The sequence below is a fragment of the Chenopodium album genome, chromosome 2 (assembly GCF_948465745.1).
Source record: "Chenopodium album chromosome 2, dcCheAlbu1.1, whole genome shotgun sequence".
NCBI lineage: Eukaryota > Viridiplantae > Streptophyta > Magnoliopsida > Caryophyllales > Amaranthaceae > Chenopodium > Chenopodium album.
Window position 1 is genome coordinate 18,333,985 of NC_137835.1, and position 8,018 is coordinate 18,342,002.

An 8,018-nucleotide genomic window follows, 5' to 3' on the forward strand; every position below is an offset into this window, starting at 1 on the left:
CCGGCTTTACCAAGGTAGCTAACCCCAACCTTGTCTTCCTTAGATCAGGCTCAGCACAGATTTAATTCATTTCCTACCTTAGACCGTAATCTCTAATTAAACAATCCTTACTGTGTTTATGATGGAGCTTTTTAAACAGAAAGATAACTCATTTGATATATAAGGTTCTAGGGGATAACGTTCCCTTCTTGAACAAAACTTTTATTTAATTTGAAAAGATTACAACAATCATATATTACAACACACACACACAAACTGAAAAGCTTAAACAGACATAAGCTGAACTAGAGTTTTCTCTACTTTAAGAGAGATGGAGAACCAATCTTTCTCTTAAGGTGAGTATTTTTCTCTAGAGGACTCTCTATATCTTTCAGAGTAATTCTCTAGCTAACTCTTTCAACTCTGACTTCACTTCTTGGCCTAAGTCCCTTTATATAGGGAAGCAAAGTTACATAGGATCTTTATCCTGACTCAGCAAGCAATTCTACACCATTGCTTTTTACAAAGATACTTTAAGAGGAAAACAATTAATAAAACGTGGCAACAGTGAAGATTCCTTGCATTACTGCTGGTGTGGGCTCAGGCATTCATAATTTCATCCATCATCATTTCTTGTAGGCTCCCCTCACTATCTTTGTTGTCTACACACATAGGATTCTCTTCTTCTATGCCAAATTCTACAACACATTTGGTTGTGTATTCTTCATCCCTAGTCATGAATGCTTCAAACAAATACTCATGGCCTTCAAATGATAGGAACTCCCCACTTTCAATATCTTCTAAATATTTGTAGATTGACTCAATGTTGTTTACGCCATCTATTAAGTATTATTTCATCTCATTAGGCGCCACAATTGTTGTATTACCAACATGAAACATGACGGGAGGAATTTCTTTCCTTTTTATGAAATCGTTTAGATATTGTGAAATGTAGAAAAATCTCAGTGCTCTTGCCTCAGTTGGATTTCTAACGGTCTTTTGACGAATTAGTATGAGATCTTTGCAACACCTCACTTCCCCAAACATTATCAAGTAATGCAGTGGACTAACTTTTCCTTCTTTAACTTCGATATTAGCACATTGTACCTTTACTCTTAGCTGAAATTCGTCTTTTTTGTCATCACAATATTTTCGAACCTTGTTGAATGCGTACTGCTGGAACTTTGTAAGTCTTGGAAAGAAAGAGTCATAAGGAGTAGGGAATTAATAGAAATCATGTACCATTCCATAATCCCAAGCCTTGTAATGTATACTAATGAATGGAGCATTTTGATTAAGAGGAAATGGGTAGATTCGCAATGATGCAACTTTAGAGTTTTTGGGAAACTCTATTCTTTCTCCCCATAGATCTCGAAGGTCAAAGAATTTACTGGACCTTGTAACCACCAACTCGTACCATGTTCTAAAATCATTATCTCTTATTTTGTTTAATATTATATTTCGTACATCAGGAATGAGCTGAAATAACATAATTGTTATTTCGAACATCATTAACCTTTGGACTGCCCGATGGCAACCCTTAATTAAACCATCTCGTGAACGTTGTTTCGCTGATATGATTAAGCCTTGCATTAAGGCCCAACTGGAGGGTGAAACCCGCTCCATTGCCTTTTCGGTCTCATCAATGAGAGTTTTCCTCTCTATATCCATCTTTTGAAGTTAGTACGCAGGAGGTTTTTGTGTAGTCTTGAGCTTCTTGGACGACATTAGCTAATTTTCTGGTCAAGCTGTGTGCCAAAGAATTCTTTGTTCCCTGTATATGTTCAACAGTAAAAGAGAATTGGTTAAACCATAATTGCCAACGCAGGAGTCTCCCTTGCGCTTGCATATTAGACAAATTCTATTTAACAAATCCGAGTATGCCTTTGCAATATGTTCTTATTAAGAACTGTTTAGGGGCTAAGAAGATTAAGAACTTCTCGATCCCTCTAATAACTGCAAGGATTTCCTTTTGCATTGTAGGATAGTTTAACTCAGCTTTGTTAAAACTTCCACTGCTATATCTGCAAAGTCTTTCTCCTTCTTTTATTTTTAACACAGCACTCCAGTGCTCATTACTAGCATATATTTCAAGGATTAAATCATCTTCACTAGTAGGCAGTGTTAGTACAGGAAGATCTTTACACATAGCTTTTAGATTTTGAACAATTTTTTAATCACTTTCCTTCCAGTTCCAAATTATTTCTTTCTTGAGTTTTTGTTGCAATGGCTTTCTTAATGAAGCAAGATTTTCTATAAAATCAGAAGCATAGGTTAAACATCCTAGAAATCTTTCTAGTTGTTTTCTATCTTCAATTTTATCTTGAAAATTTTCAATCTTTTCTAGAATATGTTTTTGCAGTATTATTTGTCATGCTTTAATTTATAATCCTAGAAACTCAATTTCTTGTTTAGCATAAACACATTTATCTTTTCCAAGGATTATACCATGCTCTGCACATTTTTTAGTTACTGTTTTAAGATCATTCTTATGTTGTTCTAAATCTTTTGAGAATATTAGAATATCATCTATATATAGACCAAACAACAATGATTAAGCTCTCTAAAAACATTATCCATTCTTCTTTGAAATATTTGTGGAGCATTTTTTTAATCCAAAAGGCATTACTAACCATTCATAATGCCCTTGAGGAGCACTAAATGCAGTTAATGGAATGCTTTCTTCTTCCATTTAAATTTGCCAGTAGCCACTCTTACAATCCATTTTAGAAAACCATGTGGGTCCTTGTATTCTATTAAATAACACATTTTTATTAGGAATGTAATAGCCATCAAAAACAATATTATCATTTAGCTATTTATAATTAATGACCATTCTAGCTTTATCTCTTTTTTCTTCTGCATGATTTCTTACCATGAATGCTGGACTATTATGAGGACTTTTTCTATTCTTAATTAGCTTTTTATTAAGCAATTCTTTTATTTGTTCATTAAACTCCTGAATATCTTGGTAGGTATAAACCATTTGTCTCACTCTAATAATCTTATTAGGATTTGTTAGAGTTATCTTAGCAAATGTTTTATCCTTTTCCCAATGTTCTACAGGATTTGTTGAATATAATTATTCGCATAGTTTTTCTTGTTGCTTATTTATCTGATTTATTAATGATGAATCACACTCAGAAATTCTAAGTGCAACCTCTCGTTGTGTAGGAGTAACCCTATCACCACGCTGGCTGCGCGTAAATTCCATTGTCTGATGAGTATAAGCCTTTGTTATATCTGTATAGGAACAGAATGACCGTTAATAGTAAAGATTATTTGATCAATAGTTTGAGCGCATGGAGATTATAACCTTTGAAAATTATTTCCTATTATCATATCATGACTAGGCTGATCAGTTGCCCATAAAATAGGAATAACACATTGAAGTCCTCCAATTTCTATTTTTAAATCTTCAATTATCTCCGTATGCATCATGACACTATTATTAGCAATTCTAACTTGCATAGGATTTTTAGCCTTCTTCCACAAGAATTCTGGAAATAATGACCTCTTTCCAAAACATGTAGAACAACCACTATCAATATATGCGCATAATTTATATTTATTGTAATCCTCAATGCATATATCAATTGGAATATAATTGCTATTAGAATTAGTACTGGATATTTCATTACAAGCTTCCATTTGCATATTAAATTCATCTTCATATACTGGTTCACTCACAGTTTTGGTTTTATATCCAATTACCTTCCTTTTATCAATAGGATTATTTGGATCTTCATTTAACTCTAAATTAGAATATGATCCCATATCAATGCTATGTCTTGTTGGTTGTTTTAAGGCCTTTTTACTTTCATATTTTTCATTTAGTTTCTTTAGTAGAACTAATATTTCTTATTCATCCTCTTCCGGCTTTTCATCACCTTGTTTTTTCATTCTTATTATTGTTGAATTTTGTCTACTTAGACTTGGTGTTCTAAGACTCAGATTTCTCTGTATTTTAGGTTTTGTATTCATTCCAATATGAAGTAATCCTGATTCATCAATTAACATTTTACTTGATCTATTACTAACTGTAGGGTTCATAAAGAATTCCTCCCAAGTTTTTTCAATTTCATTAGGATTTACCTTTATAGATGTAATTTTCTTCTTATGATCTCCTCCTTGCTCATATTTCTGAGCATCAACTATTTGTTTCTTAAAAGATGAGTCTATAGTGTTTACCAACTTATAAACCACCTTCCATCTTAGTTGTATGGGTCGTGTTCCTTTATGCATTTTCACTCCTTCTGTTAATAACTTAATAGCTAAAAACTTTGACGCAAAGGAATCCTCCAAGCTCACATAATATCTAGGTTCACATATATAGTTTACCGTTCCTTGACTTAAGTTACATGTGATACCACTAATTATTTGATCATAAAATTCTTTATGTCTAATATCACAAATAAAACTCAAGCATTTAACATCCTTGCCAAAATCTTACAAAGGGGTTATGTATACTTGTACTGCACAAATACAAATATAGCTATAATTTCCTTTTTCTTTATGTTTTTTAATACTTTTCCAGTTAATGATATTAATTTCGGCTGCCTTTTGTTCACAATCTTTGATTACTATGCTTCCTTCCATTTCTTCACATACATATTTAATTCTAGTTTTAAAGAAAGAAGTTTTAAATATTTTATCTTTAGTAATTTGGGGAAAATTCCAGCTTTCTTTGTTTACTTGATCTAGGTTGTTATCTTCAAATGAATACTCAGCTCTTTTTAGTTGACTTATTGTCATTTTGCTTTTATCTTCCTCATTGTCATCTGATTCTGAATTTTCTAATTCTTCTCCTTCTATCATGTTATTTATTTCTTCATAATGTTCATCTTCAAACTCATCACTAACTTCGTGATCTTCATTATACTCATTTTCCTCTTCTATGATTTCTACTATTTTTTTATTATTACTTAAAGCCAATTCTAAAGCCTCGTCTTCTGGTATTTCTATGTAATCCCAAATTCCTAAGGCTTCCATTAGTTTATGATTAGCTTTCTTACATTCATTAGCATAATGTCCTAGTTCTCCACAAGACCAACACTTGCATGTCTTCTTTTTCTTAGGATAATAGGTTGCCTTTCTGAAAAACCTACTTGGCTTTCTATATTTATGTTTATAATACTTCTTCTTATAGGTTTCTCCTCTTGATCGGTCAAATTTATTTTTCTTATAGTTCTTTATTTTATTATAGTTTTTTCTTTCACATCCATAGTTATTTAGGAAATCCCAACAAGTGAGAAATTGTCTCTTCATTTGTTGAGTTCCTGCAACCTCTCTACACTTCTTTTGAATCCACTTTCTAAGGAAAGCAATTATGTTACCTAGGGAATCTCTAGATAAAAATCTCTCTCTCCATTCTTGATATTTTTTACTAATTTCTTCATTAAGAGGACTGGGTAATTTGTCATAGAACATTCCAAGATTTGTTTCATTTTCACCAATTTTGTAATAATATATTTCAAATTCCATAATGTAATCATCAACATATTTCATATTACAGATGGACAAATTACTTAACTTTCTTTGATATTCCATTCGTTTCTCATTACGATCGGCTCTAGGACCAATGAACTCTAACTCAATATATTGACATAACTGCCTAAACATTCTAGTAGGTGATTCACTAGCTCTTAATGCAGTTTTTACTTCTTCATCTATTCCATCGTACTAGTCTTCTACAGAGCCGTAGAGACTATGTTCAAAATAATTCAAGAAATTTTCCGAAGTCTATTCAGTATTTAAATTAAGTACACTACTCATACTCTTCTTCCATTGATCTAAAACGTCTTGTCTATCTCTTACACCGTCTAATTTAAGTTTATAACCAATTTGACTTGTGGGTTCAAGAGTCACTTCTTCTTGTTTAGGTATATGAGTAGACATAACCTTGACACTAAACCGGGTAGTCTTCCCTGGTATGTATCTTGGTTGTGTGCAACTTCCTTCTCCTTGAAACCTAGGTCTTTGGATAACATTGTTTACATTAATATTTTCATTAATAATTTCTTCTCCAACATCATTATTATCCATTACTTTTTTACCTAGTTTGTTTTTTATCTTTTGTTGAACAACTTCTATGGTAGAAAATCGAGATCATTTAACTTCATTAATCTCATTTGTTGATATAAATCTTCCTCTAAAGTAGCATAATTATTTTCCTCTATTTCATTATTAGAAGCAATCCCTTTTTTAGAAATTAAGTTCATGATTTCGTTAAGTTTATTAGGTTCTTCTTCTTTGTCGAATAGGACTTGTAATTCATTTAGTGTTTTCTCCTGAAGATGAAGGCTCATGTTTAGTTTCTTTATTCTTTTCTTGATTACTAATAGGTCTTTTAGGGAGTGTTACAGTAAACTTTTTATTTTTATCTAGATTTTGAAAAGGATATTTATATTTATATGGGACGATTTTCTCTTTATTAGGTGATACTTCTTTTCCAAATTGATGCCTAACTTCATTTGTTAAAGCAAGTTGAACTTGTTTAACCTGTTCGTTTAGATCACTTACTTTTTTATTAATGTCGGTTGTGGTTATTGATATCTTATTTTCGATATTAATACAACGAGCATGTATGTTTTCAACTTCCGATTTTAATTCACCAATTTGATCTACTATATAATTAAGGACTGGGCCAAAATTACTAGTATTTTCAGGAATATGATAATAATGCTTAACATCAGGTTTCTTACACTCAGTAGAGGGCCTAGTATTCTTCAGTTCTACTTAATTATAAACAACTCAGTTTAACTTTTAACCTTATGACTCTGATACCAATCGAACGCATCTAGATAGATATACCAACAAAGCTATAGTTAGGATATAAACTAGACGTGATTTGATACCAACAATATTATTTATTAATTTATGATACCAACCGCAATATTATGATGATACCAACGTGTAGTAGGATGGTATTTCGATACTACTTAGGATGGTATTGGTTATATATCTCGTTGGTACTTACATATAAGGTGTTTTTTTTTAATTACGAAAATGACCTTACTACAGACCAACTTGGTCTCTACCTACTTGAAACCAAGAATTTCTGAACTTATAGCTTTTAATATTATTACTCCGTATTACACAAATTAAAAGAATCAATAAATTGAATTGACCACGAGTATAAATTCCACAATGTTTTTCTCTAGATTATTTGATAGTTTAAAAAGTCATATTTTTTTTATAAATAGTAGATTACCATTATAGTCCTAAAAAACTATACCGTTTGTACTCTTATCCTACTATACCATCGTTTTTTTCCCTCCCTATAAAGAGTCCAATGTACGTAGTAAATTTCATTTTTTTTCTTGTCATATCTCTTCGTAATATGTCGACCAAAATAAGCCTGTTGAACAATATTGCAAATAACACACACACACACAGAAAAATAAAACTAATTATTTTTTTTTAAAAAAAATCATATAAATAATTGAAAACTAAGAGGAATGACATCTAATCACAGAATGTAAGCTATATTTCAATAAATAAATGATCAACTTGTGTAAGAAGACATATTAACACTACACACACCGTTGATTGATATGATAGAAAATTAAACGGTAACAAACCTTATTAGTAGTATATAAAAACTATTGGGGAATGTAGATTACAATTTTCATAGCACAACCTATACAATAGTTATAAATCTATAGATAAGCATGTTTTTTTTTTTTTTTTTGAAAAGAGATAAGTATAGCATATAGATTTAAACAAATACTCCACTATACAAACTAATGATATATAAAAACTAATGTTCTTACAAAAAAAATGCTAAGAAAGTCATGCCACTTCAGAATTACCCTTCTTTACTCGAACAATACTATAGAAAATTATGCACGGTATTTCTGACTACACGACCACTATTTTACTAAGAGCGGATGAGCAATTATTGTAACAATTTTTTGGTATTTCTGACCACACAACCACAATAGCAAAGTGTTTTATTTTATAATGATAAGGTAAGTGTCAAAGTACTAATATTAAAGTTTTAATTTGATTATAATATTAGAAAAAGTGTAATTCAA